This window comes from Macrobrachium rosenbergii, chromosome 26, assembly GCF_040412425.1.
Source record: "Macrobrachium rosenbergii isolate ZJJX-2024 chromosome 26, ASM4041242v1, whole genome shotgun sequence".
NCBI lineage: Eukaryota > Metazoa > Arthropoda > Malacostraca > Decapoda > Palaemonidae > Macrobrachium > Macrobrachium rosenbergii.
In genome coordinates, this window is record NC_089766.1 from 50,986,096 (window position 1) to 51,004,991 (window position 18,896).

The following is an 18,896-nucleotide window of genomic DNA, read 5'->3' on the forward strand; positions in this document are numbered from 1 at the left end:
ACTTCAATATCCAAGTAAACAGTTGTTTTGGGTAGAAAAAGATCTGATTTGGCCAAGCAGACAACTAAGTCAGCTGTAAACACAGACTGGAAAAACTTGAGTCCGCTAGTAGAGATTTGGTCTTGTTCATACATATTGCACGAATGCAGACCTTTATGTTCTACTGGGTGTTGCTCCTGGTGCTCAGGGGTATAAGCATGGTATTTTTTATAGATATTACTAGTGTGTACAGCCAGAAATTTTATGCATAATCCAAGGAGGGAGATACTCTAGCATTGTAGAAAGTATTATGTTTACATTCATTAACTCAAAAGTTCTCTTCTTTCTATATTTCCTATTTTCTTCTTTTCTTCTGTAACTTCTTTCAAATGAACACCATATTCTTTGGAAGCTTGAATTTCAGGTCAATGACCCCTCTAGGCTTGTTCCATACGAATAAGGCTTTATCTTCAAAAAATAATAATAATAATAATAATAATACTGTAGTATAGAACGTTTCATTCCAAAGGATACTCTAAATACCAAGTGAAGCAAGAATTAACATAAAATGTTATAAGAGGATATGCAAAAACAGTACAAATATATATGATATTTAATTTTACAATTCTGCACTTAAAAAATTCTTCCTTTAAAATCTATGCAACTCAGTTCTAATGACAATGAACTTGAGCTCATCATATTTCCATCAAAAATTTTAATGAAGTCTTTATCACACACCATCACTCAGTACACCAAGTTACTGTTCTAATGATACAAGTCAGTTCTCCCAAGGGGTTTCTATAGCATTTCCATTTTCAAAGGCTCCTCTTTAATATCCACGGCTTCCTCATAATTTGCAAGGGAATGTAATTCTTCGGTATCCTCCACCTTTATGGCGTAATTAATTTCAATTTTGGAAATACTCTCCTTAATGCTCTCTGTATTTGAAGGAATGTCTTGACCTCTGGATGAAGACTGAGCAATCATAGCAAATGACAAGTCTTCGTATCCTTCATGACTTAACAAGTTTCCACTTTCATGGCTTTTCATGTGATCATTAAGTAACAATTCAGAGGCAAATTCTTTTCCACATACCTTACAAATGACTTCGTTTTTAATTGCATGAATTCTACAATGAATATCAAAATCATTTCTGGTACTGAATTCCATGCCACAAGAGAGACACATGAAGGACAGCTTTCTACTGATGACTCTCACAGGCTTAGCCAGTTCCCTTGGACAAAAACTTTTCCCACTTCTCTGACAAGCAATTAGTTTTTCGCCAGTAGGAGCTCCCATCTTTACAGCAACAGGAGTGTTGGCACCTAATCTTTTTTTCAAACCTACGCGACGCAAGAATGGATTGTTTGACGCATGGATTCGTGTATGTCTATTAAGCTCACCGATCTGACAAAACGATATCCCACACGCATGACAAACGTAAGGCCTTTCTCCTGTGTGTGTTCTCATATGTACAATGAGGCTATGTTTGTACTCAAAATATTCCCCACAATATTGACACGTGAATAAATCTTCTACCGTAGGGGTCTTATTTTGCTCTACCCCACGAAGACTTTTGTTGTGTACAACATGGGGAGCTTTCACAGCACATTTTCTTTTGTGTTCCTGATGCAAGAGTGGCTTGCCTGAAGTAAGATCATCTTTCTGATCAAAAGTCTTGGCTTAATGCTTGAACACCAGCGTGGGTTCTCTTATGTGCATCAAGGTTACTTTCCTGAGCAAAATGTTTTCCACAATCAGAGCACGTAAATGGATCTTCTATTTGATGGGTCTTCATATGTATGTCAAGGGTGCCTTGATGTCTAAATTTTTTCCAACAAACGTGACAAACGCAACGTCTCTCTCTTGTGTGGGTTCTTGTGTGTTCTGTAAGGTGGAAATCATCATCAAAGCTTTTCCCACATTTATAACATGAAAAGGGCTTTTGTTGTGCTTGTGTTTCCTTGTGTGTGACACTCTCATCATTTGTTTGTAATTTTTTTCCACTTTTCTGATAAGAGAAGGGCTCTTCTTCAGCATGCTGAGTTTCCTTGTGTGGGGTACTCTCATCGCTTGTACACAATCTTTTCTCACATTCAGGACAAGAAAATACCTCTTTGTCAAGAATTCTTTCACGAGCATTAGGGTGTCCTTTTGCACTATATATTTTTCCACATTCTTGGCAAGCAAATGGCCCTGAGTGAGTTCTCTTGTGGATTTCTAACAATGCTTTATCTCTGAACTGTTCTCTACAATCTTCACATTTATATACATTTTCCCTACTTTCGCACTTTGAAGGAATACATCTATTTTCATGTATCCTTTTTTCTCCACTTTCTATAAAAAGGATTGCATTTTCACTGTCAGCTTCCATAGTAATGAACGGTTACACAGTGCTGTATTATAGTCCAAATGTTCACATCTAATTTGGTAACTTCATTAAAAATCTAGGGTACAGTACTTTCAAGAGAAAAATGTCATAATAATAGAAACTTTCTAAGAACCAACATATTTTAAAATCCATTCCTAATACAGTAGTATCTCCGATGAGTTATTCACCCAATGGGCTAATGTCTCAAGTACAAAGAAATATCGAATGCAAAATGTAAACTCTTAGTTTGTGGGCCTCTTTATTATCATCCTTAATAAGCATAACTTCTTAAGTATACTCACAATCAGAATAAATGAAAACATGGGTTCCAGTATTTTTGTTTTTGTTTCTTTCAATAAAAAACTAAAAGTAAATCAAGATATGTTTCAATATTAATTCACCTCTAAAGTAACTTTGGTTGAAGTGAGTTCATCTGTGCAGACACGTCAACATGATTATGGAATAATTATTATTTTAATTTACTAATTAACATATTTGTATCTGGTAGTTCAAAAATTTTTTATAATTAGCTACTTTTCCACCTTATACATCCTATGAACATTCTTGTATACAGTAGAGAAGAACATTCTGTATTCCGTTTCCAATTAACATACTGTGTTTGCTGATTCATGAGACAGGTACGTTGAGTATCATACAAGAAACGTATAGATTTGGTCTTTTCTCATATATAATGCAAATGCACACATACTTTCAAAAAAAAACTTCATTTTTCCCTACTCACTGCTTCCTTGTTCAAATTTCCAAGACTGGTAAATAACACTGAATCTGTTTCTGCAGGTCAGCCTTGGTGTGACTTTATATCTCTAAAATACACTTCTGGGATTTCTATTCTTTTAATTCTGCAGCAACTGAAAAAAAATTAAAAATCTCATCAGTAGAAGCACCAGTTATTTGAAATTCAAAAATTGAAAACGCCTGCAGCAGATCAATTTTGAACAACATACACAAATATTTTGCAACATCAATTTGCTTTGGATGCATGATTGCCCTGTACCTGAGGCAGAATATTTAGAATATAACACCATCAAGCCTCCATCATGCTGCTGCAGAGTTCTTGAGAAGATATATAAGGAAATAATCTAAAATAATGGTTTGTACATTTCCCAATATAAGCTCAAACTTCACCAAGTTGTACTGTGTGTACGACTGTGAAAACCCTTCATTTGCTGGCCCCTTTATATTGCACAATGTACAATGGTGCTGAGATTGTGCCTCTACTGTTTCTTGCAGTAATCCTATAATGATCATCTATGAAGAAATGCATTCTTGTTTCAAAATTTACTAATATTTATAATTTCCTATACACAAACCCTAAGCAAATAGCACAGATGAAATAACAGTACAATAAAAAATAAAACCTCTACAAAGTGGGGTCTAGAATAACAAAGATTGCTTATTATTCTAAAATGATGCCTTGCAAATAAATGCCAATAAATCTTGTAAGGTTGTCCAAAATATTTACTTGCTTGTTCTTTTGTTTACAATTCATGCTAAGAATTTTAATCTATATATTCAATTTATGAAGTACCTAAATACAGTGCGTCACCGACTTACGGTGGATTCGATATTACGGGGCTTTTTCAGTGCCCTTAACGGGGTTGTACAGTGCAGTAACTTGATGTTGCATCAAATTACGGTGCCGTAAGTGCTGTCAAGCCGTTGATGGCACTAACAGCAAGAATAGGCTTCAAGTTAACGGTACTTACAGCTCCACAAGTGCCGTTAAAGGCAAAACACTGACTTACGGCGGAAATCAACTTACATTGCAGCGCTGGAATGGATCCCCTGCCGTAAGTTGAGAACCTACTTTGTAGTGATAGGAACCACCATTGTTGGGGATTAATATACAACTATTAAGGTAAATGTTGGTCCTCTGGAAGTAAGCACTTTGTTGAGGAGACAGCTCATGTAGGAGAACTGTGAAAAGGTACCTATTTCCAGGTTGCCTTCACTAAGAATTTATGCTCTTCCTCCAGGCCTGGGAATCCAGAAATGGGTCTTGTCTGGCCACAGTTGTAATCTTTTTAACTACTGCACAGGATAGGTTACTGTTAATTAATGGGCTTGTCACATAGCTGATGGCTTTCAATACTGGCTGAATCTCATGTAATGCAGAACAGTTCTGTATCAATTTCCATTACTAATGCAATCCACTCCACCGGCCACTTATTTCTCTAATAAATTTAGGTGCCTTAATGAAGCTCTCCAGCAGTCAGCAATATGGGACTGGCTAATAAGCGAATGAACCACTAAATTTTGCATTCTGTTCATCATAACTATGCATACTTTGGCTTGGGAGAGCTAAATAATGGACTTCCTTAGGCTGTTTGTTATTGCCAGTTGGCTACAAGTCTTAGGGATTCAGTGATATTCTGTTTGAGTAAGAGCTTGTCTCCCAAGTAAAAATCCACTCCAGCAGGGAAACTAATGAGAATACAAATCAAAAGGCCCTGTACTGGAATGGTATCCTCTGCCACTTAAACTTTCAAGCCTATGTCTTCTTATCTGACTGACTCAACCACCTCCATCTTTCAAGACATCACAAACCAATTAATTTACAATAACCTATCCTATGTGGCAGTGCAATTCTCTGACACACTCTTAACAGAACACTTCCAATGTTTCCTCGCTGAGTTTGCAGGTTCATTTTTTAGTCTTTCATACCTGACAATAACAGACATCAGACATATACACTACAGTAATATTTGACAGTAACAGACATTTGCATTAAGTGGCTGAAAGTAATCCTATGCAGGTAATGAATAATGGCATCGCTGTTCCTGTTCACTCTTCGTGGTCTTCCTCAGTTTGCAAAAGGTTAAAAAATATCTTGCATTACAGGAGGAAGGACTTGTGCAAACTTCTGAGAGAAACTAAATATAATGGAGCAAACTCCAAGACTATTTTCTGTAACTTTCGTAAATTCATCTTAACTTATGGGACAATTTCACAAGCCACTACAGGTTTACCTCCTTCAGTTCTGCTCATGAACAAAAGGATAAGAAGTATATTGAAACTTCATTCCACCAATGGCAAACAGAAAATTAAGAGAGGAAAATAATTAGAACAAGGCATAGTAAGATACATTTCTCCAGGATTATCATTGCATGTACATTCATACAAAACACATGAAAAGTGTTCAAATGAATTCTGTGCAAATGATAAAGATAGACCAAAGCTACCAAATAAAAGTACAGGAAGCAAGCCTGCAGAAGTTGGATTTGTAATGTGAACGAAGGCATTCTCCCATTAAGGGAAGGAAGTGTTATGTACACAAGTTATAAGCATTATCCCACTTGCAAGCAGGAAGTGTTGCATAGTACACAAGTTTTAAGCATTTTCCTATTAGGGAGAAGAAAGTGCTAGGTACACAATTTATAAAAGCACAGCATATCAACACCATATAAATTCAATGGCATATATTGTATCTGTCATAATTTCTATAATGTTTTATGACCGTACTGAAAGCGTTCCAGAAGTCAGGATCAGGAATGTTAACACGAATAAGAAAAGTGTTGTTCTAATACCACACAAACAAGGAAGGAAGATCAATTCATCTCCTGTATACACTTTGGTAGATGACTCTATTGAGCAGATGCTCTACAGAACTGAATGTTCTATGCGTTTTCCTTCTTAGTTCAAACTTAAAACTACGGTAAGTCCCCACACAATAATCCCTCTTCATTATCCTCAATTGCCTCCCTACTAGGGAACTGACAAGAAGGAAGAACCACTACGGAAGTAAATCTTTAAAAGTAGGATATTAACTTGAAACAAGTCAAATATATCACATTAGATAAAAATGTTCTGGAACACAGCAAAGATGCTGAGACAAAGACAGAGAAAATTGTAAATAAGATACTTTCTCATGCTTCAGTTTCATAAATGCTAATGCTGCGGTATTCAGGACAGATCTGTAAAAAAGTTAAGTATATCTTAGTTTAGCCCCATGGTTGACTAAATTCACAATTTTTTTTTTTTTAATCTCCTATGTTTTGAGTTCCTTGCTTAAATAATAATAATTAAAATATGAAGTAAGAAAGGAATGGTGCATACTGGATGGTTTATTACTTCTATTATATATCTGCACTACTCCCCCAATTAATGTACTGTAATTATCTTTTCTTTAATCTACAATTTCTGGAGCAGCTTTCTTATAAACACACTAGAACCATTATACAGTACTTACTTACTTTTATGCTCCCAGAAATTCATGATTTCTACACTTTTTTCATAATCAATCATTTCTCATCCATAATTTCAGCAGTTATTTTGGTAATAATGTCTTGCATATGATTCATCTAAATTTATTTATATGTATCCATCAGCAAGTGCTTTTCCTTGCAGACTGCAGTTCTCAACCACTCTAATTACTGCACAGTTGTTTTCCTTTGAACTGCCACTCATCTCATTGTTTTCATCTGTAGATGTAACTTTTCTTCAGTATTTGTGAATTGCGGATCATTCTAGTTATATATACTTTAAGCTTACATCTTTTTGAGTGCTGCATAGGAAGATTCAGTTCAACTTGCACTTGACTATGTTTCCTAAAGAATGTCAGTTCATTTGTGTGAAATTTATTAATTCTTTTACATCACTTACTGTTTAATATCAGTGTTGGTTTGTTGTTTGTTAATTTTTTTCACTCTATTTGACATTCTCGTCTTCCAATTAGTAGTACCGTATATTCAGTTTCTTTTACTTAGTATTTTCACTGGATTACTGAAATTTTCATTAAAGATTAAATCACAATCTTTTCCACAACTTTTGGTGATGTAACTGATAGTAATACTTTTGATATTTTACAAAATGCTTTAACATAAATGAGTTGATGCCTCTGGCAAACAGTGCTACAGTTTTATTTTTGGTTTTGAGAACAAGCCCCACTTGTTCAGCACCAGCAAGGCCAAAGTATGTTTATCAGATCTAATATATTTGTAAAGTTTGGTCTCAAGTTTAGTAGCTCTTAAATAGCAGTAAGAGATGCTGTAATTGTTCTTATGTGTCAGACAAAGGGGGGCATGTTGTCAGCAACTGAATCTTCCAGGACCCATTTAGTATCTGTTTTGTCAAAGGCCTCATCAAGATATAACTTACCCAGTGTTACTTCTTTCAAGTCCATTTCTAAATTATCAATGATGGGTATATTAAAGAGATACCTCATTTTGGAATCATATAAGTAGATGGAACACAGATTAATTCTACATGGAGTTACATAGAATGAGGTGCCTTTTAAACTCAATAGTCCATTAAAAGAGACACCTTAAAAAAAGCCGATAAAAATAAATAAATCACAAGTGTGCTGATTACTATCTATGTGTTCTTGAACTGGCTGATAACAGTACTATTCACAAGCTCAGACGGGAAATCTTATAAGGAAAGTTCCTTGAGTGGCTTCTGGTTGACTTACTGGAGGATTTAGCTCTTTCAGACCTTGAAGACTATAGACCTCCTCCTTCAAGTAAATGATCCCTTTCTCCAGAAGGCGATTGTTTGCCAGTGTTCACCACACATGCTAAGGTTTACACAGAGCCTAACCCTGACTGTGGATTGGTGGAACCCGGTGCTACCATACCATCACGTCTCCTCAACCAGTTTGTGGCCCCAATGAGTGTTTGCCCTTTCTATACGTGCATGTCCCACCCACTCCACAGAGTTGCGCCACCCATAGCAGCCATCCTCATGACACCAGCAGTTCTGCAATGAGGCACCACCATGAGTCTTTTGATATCTCTGATATACGCAATTCTTCATCAACTACGAGTTCTTGGCAGAGTCACTCACATGAACTGAGGGGACTGTAACTGAAATGTACAGTTTGTTAAAGGACCAGTAGACGTTTCATGATGGTTGTCAACAGTCTCATGTCTCCAGTAATTCAACATGTTAGTAGTTTTGCTACTCCTTTACAAAGGCCTTCTACTGCTGTTACTAGGACTCACAACTCCTCATCTGACTGTTGTTTTGTTAGCCTGTAAACATGCCAGCCTGTTGACACCACTCATAAGATCGCACTCCTATCACTCCACTCTCACAAAACCAACCAGCTGCTCACTTGGCTCACCTGTAATGACTAATCATCACCCTTTTTCTTCATGTGTGCCCGACACAACCGTACTTAGCCACACACCAATTTTACCTGTAACTGATGTGTGCATCTACTCCTGCTTTTGTGGCTCACCTGCGATGACTAACCATGATTCCTCTTCTGCAAAGATACTCATATGTTCACAGAACTTTTGAGTATCCTATTGATATTGATAATGGAGGCTCAAACTCCCACGACTCCTCTTTCACCAAACCTGCCAGAGCACACGTGGCTCACCTGTAATGACTACTGTGACTCCTCTTCCTCCTGTGTGCATGACGTGACTATACTTGGCCATATACTGTACCTATTTCACCTGTGACATGTGATGTGTGTACCGCCTCCTGCTCTTGTGACTCGGCTGTGATGACTGGTATGACTCCTCTTTTGTCGAGATGCCTGCATGATCACAGGACTTCTAAGAACCCTACATATACTGACATGGAGAGCTGCACTCCTATTCCTGCTATCTCACCAAGCCAGCCAGCCACTCACATGGGTCATCTGTAATAACATACTGGGACTCCTCTTCTTCCTGTATACATGACATGCCACACACCTGTCTCACCTGTAACTAGTGATGTGTGCATTGCCACCCACTCTCATGGCATAGCTTGCCTACTTCATGATGTGCACACACCATTCCTATACTTCCTCCTTGCTTGGTAGAGCTTCTAACCCTTCCTGTGAGTGTGACTTACCATTAGATGCTCATAAACCTAGCTCATGTTTCATGAATAACTCACCTGTAAGCAGCTACACATTTAATGCTTAGGTGCAAGATATGCCTTTCTACAATGTTGATGACTTAGAAGGCGGCTGTGTTCATCATAGGGGAGCTGCATCATCTCATAATGTGCCATCCAGTGTCGCTAATGTTTGTTCTCCTAATCCCTCACTTATGTAAATTAGTTCGTTCTCCATCTCCATCAGGTGTGGTTTCTTTAGCTGCTGCTGACAAGTAGCTGCCTATTTGCACTTGATGAGATGTAATGGTATGGTTTCAACTGCTAAACAACAAGTTTTGATGCTGACTTCAAGGTCATTTATTTCATGACTGATGATGAGGACGATTTCTGTACTGCAACCAATGAGGTTTCATTTAAAGAAGCATTATGTTAGATTTGTGGAACTTTCAATCTAGATAAAACATAAACCTCCCCATGTGGCCTTGGTCACAAAACCTAAATCTAGACTTAAATTAGAGGAACTGTCCAAGAAACTCCAAGCACTGGTAGCCCTGAGTATGATTATCGATGATGTGAGGGATTGCATTGAGGGGAGAAGATCAAAGCATGGCTACAACAGATCAAACTACCTAGATTAACCGTCAACTTAATGGCTGGTCTAGATTCTTCCACAAGAAGGGTGGATGCTCTACGTTTTTTTGGCAGACATCTCTTGAAATTAAAAGGCTAGTCAGAGATGTTTCATCCTACTTTCCAGGGACTTCAATTATACTGACTACAACTGAGATTGGCTCAAAGGAATGGCTTTTAAATGAGATACTGACTGCAACAAACAGACAAGACCGGATCTTACAGCCTACAAATAAGTTGTTGGAGAGGCCAGTGACAACAAAGACATTAAGGCCAAGATGAAGAAACTATTCAAATCTGTGGGCCTTGCCTTAGCCATCAATACACATATGTGTTAGCATATTCCTTGTTCAATAACATCTTGAAGAGGAGAGAGACTGCTTAGAGGCTTTAAAATATACTCTCGCCTTCTAATTTCCAGAATTTCTTTGAATGGAACTTGACATACTGGTCCCTCACTGTAAGTCTCACAATGGAAAGTCTAGAGATTCTTATCTATTTTGCAAGTTTTTCATCTTTAACCCCCTCCTGTAAAGATGTGCAGATTATAGGGCCATCTGATATTTCACAAACTCAGAATGTGGTCCCTTCCAGGAACTGCTCTTCCTTAAGATATTCTGAGATGATCTTGTTTTGACTTTCCAAGAGGTCATGAGAGACCCCAGCTGGTAACAGGACTCAAGAAAACTGCTAATGGGAATTCCTCTTGCACCCTTTGCTCTAGATCTGACACCTCATAAAAGAGTTGAGACACCCTAATACTGAACTTTGTGTCATCAGATCAATAAATTGACGGTCCTAGAAAGAGTAGTCATCCTACATTAAACTCCTCATGTTAAAGACAGTGTTCCTGGCCATTCATAAATTGTCATACCACCTGCCCAACACAACCATGGGGATTATCTCATGTAACTCCAGTAGAGTACAGTATACCATCAAAATGGTAAAACAAAGTCACTAGTAACGTGCCATCCAGCTGTAAAGTTACTGATGTTGTCAGAGGAAAGTAATGTGACACTAATCCACAGGTATGTCCAACATACATACAATCAAACCTCGGTTCTCGTATGCCCTGGTTTTCGTCAACTTTTTTCGTCAAAATGCTCTGTCCGAAACTCATCCACCTGACCGTGTGCCTCACAAGCATCCCAAGCATTTCTGGCCCAGTCTCCCTTTGTTTCTTGTTGAGTGAGCATCACCCCACATGTTCGTCTGAAACATTTCATAATAATCCATTGTTTTTTGTGCTTTTTGATTGAGTGCGACTGCTAAATAAGCTACCATGGGGCCAAAGAAACTTCTGAGTGCCAGCCCTTCGATAAAGAAGGAGAAACACAACTGAATTCAAGAAAGAACTCATAGTACTGTTTGAAAGTGGCGTACACGTGGTCAATCTCGCCATTAGGTATGGTAAGTCCATATCAAAGATCATTTCCATCCTGGTGAAGAAAAAAAGAAATCAAGGAAGCTGATATTGTGAAAGGAGTAAATGTGTTAAAGAAACAGAGATCGCAAATAATCAAAGATGTTGAGAAGTTGGTGTGGATCAACAAAAAACAGTCAGCAGAAGGTAGTGCTTCAGATGCGCTAATTTGCTAAAAAGGAGGAGGAGGAGGAGGAGGAGGAAGAGAGCAGGGATAATGTGCCTTCTTCAGTGACTGAGGACATGTGCAAAGTGGAGTGAGTTCCAAAGTTTTGTGGGGAAATATCACCCTAACAAAGCTGTTGCAAGCTGTGTCTGCAACATGTTCAATGACAATGCCTTATTTCGTTTTAGGCATATCTTAAAGAGATGCCAGAAACATGTCTCTGGACAGACAGGGGTCCAGTGACTCTCAAGCTGGTCCTAGTGCAAGTAAAAAAACAAAGAAGGAAAGTAACCCCAGATAGGGCCTTGATACCTGAAGTCCTTACGGAGGGGGATCCCCTTCCAAACAATAACCTCTACCCCTCCTCCCTCTCCCCTCTTCACTGTCTTTCATACTCCAACAAGTCTTCAAGAAAGGTAAAAGTGATGTTAAATGTTCATTTATCCATTTCATTAGTCATTTATATTTATTTCTCATTGTTTTCTGTATGCAGAACTATATTTATTCTCTATAAAAGGTATTTTTTTTTAATTTTTTTGGGTGTTTGGAACAGATTAATGGGATTTACATTACATCTTATGGGAATTATTGTTTGTTTTTGTACAATTTGGTTTTTACCAGACTTTCTGGAACGGATTGAGTACGAAAACTGAGGTTCCACTGTACACTGTAATAACCAATAGCCTTGGCAGGAGGTACCAAGTTCTACCCAGCAAAAGGTCTCTCCTCAGTAGATCTGCAAGAGTTATGGGGCAGACCTGCTTACAACCCATCTAAACAACAGGTTAATTAACGACTGTTTTGTTCTTTCGGACCATGCACCATTAATCCATGCAACATTAATAAGTGATGCACACCAGGGACAATCTGAAGATATACATACCTTTCTGCCATTCTTGCTAACAAGGCCAGTACTGTATTGGACAAAATGTCTCTCACATCATGTGACAAAAACTCTGGTAGTTCCTTTTTGGCCTCACAAGGAGTGGTTTCCCAGACCAGCTGGAACTCTTGGTGGACGTTCTGAGATCCCTCCTGCATGGCGGGGAAGCTGCCTCAGCACCTCATTTCCACAAGTTCCAGCAGAAATTGGGCCTCTTCAACTTACATGACTGGATGCTACCAAACAATGCCTCGTTAAGCTTTTCAAGCAGGGCAGCCAAGGTGATTATTAATCCAGAGAAGCAGTCCACTTCAAAGTGGAAAGTCTTCGGTATTTTGTGTGGTAAGCATTGGACTGATCCACTCAAGGCCTCTATCTGGCAAGTAACATTTTATGGTGTTTCCTTGTTGGCTGAAAAAGTTGTCTATGTCTGCCATTAGGGGGTATCAATTTGCTCTGGCACAGATTTTCATGAACAGAGGAGTAGATCTTTTCAAATGAGCTGAGGCAAATGTGCCATAATTTCAAAAGAGAAGTTTGATCCAGATCTCTGAAACCTACTTGTTGGGATATGTCTCAAGTCATTTGCTACCTAGCCAGCTCAAAATATGTATCTCTAGAGCAAACCTCATTAGAGCACCTGACTTTTAAAGAATGCTGTTTGGCTATCTTTGAAGTTTAAGTATCCCATACAGAGACCTGACAGAGTACTGGCATTTGGAACTTTCCAGAATTTGTTACAACAATGCAGGAAACTTCCTCTCAACCCCATTCTCCACCATTTTTTTGCTATTCCTTCTTTGTCAGCCCAAGAAGGAATGATGATGACCTTGCTTATGCCAAGCCAAGGCTAAGAGGCCATGTCTTTTTAAAGGGGGAGATTTACAACTTTTTATTTACCAATGAAAAATATCAGAAGTTCTAAGAACATTATTTCCTTATGGCTGAAATAAATAATCAGTTCCAGTGTACAAAAGGGACTTATTCTCCTTGTCTCTATAGTCTAGAGTTAATTTCATTAGCATAAGCACTTTGTAGTACCGGCTTGTATCATGAAGATCTACTGATCTGATAAACAAAGGTACAGTATGCTTTTCTACAAACAGAATCACTGAGGAACTTGGATGTATACTGTACTTGGCCAGGTGGGGGTATTCTTTTCTTGCAATATATCAGAGGATTATACTGATGACAAGATAAGCTGTTATTAATTAATGGGTTTATAAAAATAAAAATTAACTCTAGTTGAGTACATTCAAGTAAATCAATGGTCTTCATCCCCATTGAGGTTCTAGGTACTATGATTACCTGGTTAAGAAAAATGTTGTATTGCTACGCAATACTTCCATGGTTCCTTCTCCTGCATGTCACTTACCTTGTCATCCAGGAAGGTAAACTTTATCAGTCATGGTAATAGTGAGAGTAGATCTAAACAGAATGATAGTCTGTAGCCCTCAAAGAATGCTTACAGCCTGATGCTTGGGAATGGAAGTGACACAGTCACTTCTTCCTTTGGGTGTGTGGTTGTTGCAGGTCTAGCAGAGTACGCGGGAAACCTTGCTGGTATTCTTAGCCTGTGGCGACATTTTGGGTCCTGTCAAATAAAAGATTTTGAATGCTTTTAGACTTTAGATCCCTTTATTAAATCATGTATATTACGAACTACCCTCATGCATCAGCCTGTAAAATATATTAAAATAATATTTTCTTTTAGAAGAAGAAATTCTTTTGTCCCTCTTCACTTTTTCATGATAAAATTCATTTGGCATTGTAAGAGAGACAATACAGTATTGTGACCAGGATACCAAGCCTAACATAGTTACTACTACACTATTTTGCGTTCTCTCATGGACTCAATTGGGTTTCTCTGTGGAACATATTACCCATTATATTTTATTTTCACTGAAAATAGATAATTACTGTATTTGTCATATAATTTTCATGAATAAATGCACTTTTTTTGTGATAAAACTATTAAAATACTCAGGTATTGGCATTTTTACATGGTGTTTCTTGTGTTTAAACTATCAAAATGGGCAGTTCTAAGTGTTTTTAAAGGGGTTTTAAGTATTCATGATTTTAGCTACGGGGTTCACTGTATATGTATTTGAATGATAATAAGGCTAAATTACATTTTTAAATGTGACAAAATTACAATGCTAATATCTAATAAGATGTTTAATGAGCACCTAAAATAAAACATTATCATTATATTCTTAAATCTCACAGGGCTGCCACAAGGATTTGTTGTTGATGAAATGTTTTAGACCTTATCTAATATTCTGCAACTCCTTAAAAATCTAATGACTGGATAAACTGAAAATGTTAAAGATTCTCCTAAAATTTTTTTCAAAGATATGTTTCCAGTACTTGATGATATATGTTGAAGCCTCTTGCAAACTATTTTTTTCGTTCCTAAGCTTGGATTGTTTTTAGCAGATATATTACAATTGCTCCTCATTTTTATTTTTTATCATGGCTCTGTTCCAGTTTAAATAAGACTGGAAAACTGAGATAACCCCTAGCTAGTGACTTAATGAGCTTTTATCCTGCCCACAGGTCACCTTTTACAGTTCTGAGGCAGCGTGATGAGCTTTATTGTACATTTTGTCTTTGTTTTACTTTCTACAATACAAAATGATTTTGAGTGGTTTACAGAAGTTAACAGCTCACAAGGCAATTTGTCATTTTATATTATGTTTGGTGATTTGTCTGACTTATAATGGAAGTATGCAGCAACTGCCTCCCATGAAAAAAAAATGTATATATATCTTGGTTCGCTAATAACTGCATCTCTCAGCTGCCTGTGGAACAGTGAGCAACATGCATTATAATACAGTATAAGAGGTTTATTTTTGTATGAACCCCACTCACTCACCTACTTCCAATTAACAACTTTGTCAGCAAGCTTCATTATCTACTTTCCAGCTTACTCTGAGATTATATCTACAATAATGCTCTGGTTTGTGTTCCCATAGGAACAGGGACAACTTTGAGTAAATTTTTACTTTAAACCTTACTCACATACCAGATTTGAAAATAAGATTTTATAATATTTTAATGTTTGCTCTGAATGCTTCTAATGTTCATTTCCACACATAATTAGTTGTTTGAAATACCAGATTCCCTTTATATATCCTACAATTATGGGGGATTACAGTAAGAAACCATGGCCTTTGGGTGGGGATAAATTCATGAGTACAATACAAGTTTGTATTAAACCTAACCTTACCCTACTATGGGTGCAGGGTCCTTACCAGTCCAAAGGGGACTCTGCTCTCACTGCCTGCCCATCTACAAAACCTAGGGCACTATACATTAACACGAATAATACGGCTGCAACCTAACCTAACTTAGGGCACCCTTGGACCCCCCAACCTACCCTAATCTTAGGTACTATAAATTATAATAAATAATAGGGTTGTGACCTAACTTTACCATGCCTAACTTAACTGGCTGAGGGGTCTCTGACCCCCCTGGATGGCTCTCCCAAAGAACATAACCCAGGTCACCAGGTCTTTACTTGCCTAGTAAATATTGTCACTTTCAAAATATTCGATTAACCTTTCCTTAATCAGAATCAGAATTTGCTGAGGTAGGCTATCATAAGGATGTTTGAATACACCCTTATCATTTAACTCTAGTAATACATATGCATACAGAATTTAGGTCAAAGGCCTAACTGCTGGGACCTATGAGGTCAATTCAGCGCTGAAAGGGAAGTTGAGAGTAGAAAAGTTTTAAAGGTGTAACTGGAGATAAACCTGGCAGTTGTACTATGAATCAACTATTAGAAGAGAGTAGGAAGGAGGATGGAAGAAAGAGGATATGAACAGAGGTACAGTAAAAGGAATGAAGGGGGTTACAGCTAGGGACCGAAGGGGACGCTGCAAAGAACCTCAGGTAATGCCTACAGCCCACTGTGTGAGGTGCACTGATGGCACTAACCCCCCTCTCCGTGGTTCACTCTTTAGTATTTTCCTCCACCTAAAAACCCTTACTCACTGAGATCCTCCAGAACTGTAGGATATAAGGGTATCCAGTATTTTAAATCTATTAGATTGTTAATTAAATTTAAGTCAGTAACATTAAAAACACAACAAAAAATTTCCTAATGAAAAATTGCATTAGTCCTAGGCTAGTCATCCTTACCCACATTAAATACAGTAGAACTATAGTACAACTCATGGGGTATTATATTGGAAATTGACTTTTTCTATAGTATTTTGGTTGCTTATCAAGAATTTACCGTTATTTTTTGTCAGTCGACTGCAATTAACCTGCAATTAACCTCAGAACTGATATGGTTTTGTACGCTGGCCATCCTGGAATGCTATCATGCATGGGCAGTGTTATAGGGGAACTTTTGGTAAAAAATGGAGTTTCCTTCACTGGGGCCCTGCCCCACCCTGTAAAGTAACATGGACTATTAAGTTAGGTTAGGGCACGTTAGATTAGTATGGTTCCTTTTATAATAAGTTTCCTTAGCCAGTCCCTTCTTGAACATTTGGCTCCCTACTGACTTGCTTATGCAAGGAACCATTCCATAACAACATGGCAGTCCAGTCTTTCTCCCAACGATTTCCCCCACCCAAAACCACGTGTTCCCAAAGGGTCCCCAACCATTTTGGGTAGATATGGGGTTAATAATAATTGAATGACAATAAACACCACCACCTCCTTCATCAGCAACACTAAAATTATAGGAAAAATCAAATTCCAAGTACCAGTCCGTGCAGAGCTTTTCTATAGTTTTACATAAATTATAAAAAAAAATCCTATGGAGGGCCCAAATCACATAAATGACAAAACACAGGCTCATCAAAGAGCTAAGAAAAAACCTAAGCAGGTAACAACATTCATTGGTAAATTTCTTGGTTGGCTAAAAGTAGGAAATTTTGACAGACCAGGCCTAGTACAATCCTCAAATTGCATAGATTAATGATGAGTCCCGAGAACTATAAAAAAACTCCAATACCGAGGACTGGTATTAAACAAATAGGTAATCATACAGTTTAAGGGTCCAAGTTCACCGCATCACACAAAAAAAAAACAAGACCAGCACACAAATTTATCATCTATTTACTGAATCATAAAAAAACTATGAAAAACTGAGAAGTTTATCTGCTTACGTAAGCAGCAGAGACTGTAAAAAAAGGGAATATGTAGAGGGGGAAAGTAAATAAACAAAAACATGTCTTAGAGGACACAGACCCCTAGAATTTTGAGAAAATCGTAATTCCCTGCTTACGTAAGTAGATAAACTGCTCAATTTCTCAGATTTATCAAAAGGTCGCTGGTGAAGAGCAAGAGCCCGTGCTGCCACGTTCCTAAATGCGGTCACTCCACAAACACAGTTCGACCACTCGCCTCAGGTGCAGCAGACCTTTATTTATGTTCAGATTTTTTTATTACAAGCAGATAAACTGCTCATTCTTTTTTTTTATTCAATATACTTCTGTTTGCGCAGATCTGTCGAAAGAAGAAACTAAAAATAGGACAGGAAACTTTCAGTCTTACCTGTCACTATCATCTTCGACTTCTGTTCTTACTAAATGACACGCTGCAGGTGCTCATAAAAGACTGGCTATTATTGGTTAACCATCGATATTCCTGCTGTGAAGAGCCTGACTGGGACACATCTATAAGGCAGCGTCCATTTGGGGAAATTATTAAGGTACCGAAGGCGGTCGTGGAACGGGGGAATCACAAACCACCCGACGTCCCAAGCACTAGTAGTAGTATTAAGAAGATCATACCTTTGAAACGGCTCTCTCTTAAAGCCAGGCTGAATATGTTGAACTTGAAGGCTAACTTCCGGGGTGTTTTAAAAAAGAACTAAAGAATCTCATATTCTGCAGAAGCTACGATAGTGACGAGAAAACACTAAAATACAATTATAAAACGCACGAGGGCCCGACAGAAAGGGAATTATTCCTGTGGAGGGCTGTAAATATAACCAAACAAAGTGAACAAAGTGACGAGGTCTGTGATATCTGCAGGTTAGAGGAGGAACGCACCGAACATTTGTTCAGGTGTAAAACCCTACGAAAAACAAAAGATCATGACATTACTTTAGAGACCCGAAATCCCTAACAGAAAACTGGGGGAATATATATAAGGCTAGCCCTGAAAATTAAGAATGTTATTTACCTGGAAAGCGATGGATGTCAAACCTAATAGCATGGCTCTGCCTCGGCTCAAAAGAAAGAGAAGTGAAAGAGAGATGGTTAAAAGTAAAGTGGAAATTCATTGACAATATTTTATAAATATCTAGTTTAGAGACGTCTCTAATTTTTCGGGGTTATTGTTGCAGAAAAGGGCAATGGACAAGAATTAAAATAAACATTTTGAAGTAATATAAATTAAAGTAAAACTAAATACGATTAAAATTGTGAAAAAAAGGCGGGTTAGGGAATAAATCTCTACACCTCACGAGAATAGTATAGTGTGCCCGCAACTGTGTTTGTGGACTGAGCGCTTAGGAACCAGGAACCAGGAACCACCGGGGACTGATGACACCAAAGTAGCAATTAAGATTATATCTGTATAACGACTTTATTTTTTAGCCTGTTCTCTGTCTTATTAGTTGTTTTATTGTAGTTTGTTTCATTAGTTGTTTTTCTTTGTTGTTTCTTATTGTTCA

The 18,896-nt window shown here is 37.7% G+C and overlaps 1 long non-coding RNA gene across 1 annotated transcript; it reads right to left on the reverse strand.

Moving 5' to 3' along the window:
• Positions 1–577: 577 nt before the first annotated feature.
• On the reverse strand, positions 578–17,990 carry LOC136853199 (uncharacterized). The gene is made up of 3 exons (XR_010857389.1): positions 17,771–17,990; positions 13,626–13,844; positions 578–3,219 (listed from the first exon to the last, which is right to left on the reverse strand). It is a non-coding gene; the product is annotated as an uncharacterized lncRNA (long non-coding RNA).
• Between the last annotated feature and the right edge of the window lie 906 nt (positions 17,991–18,896).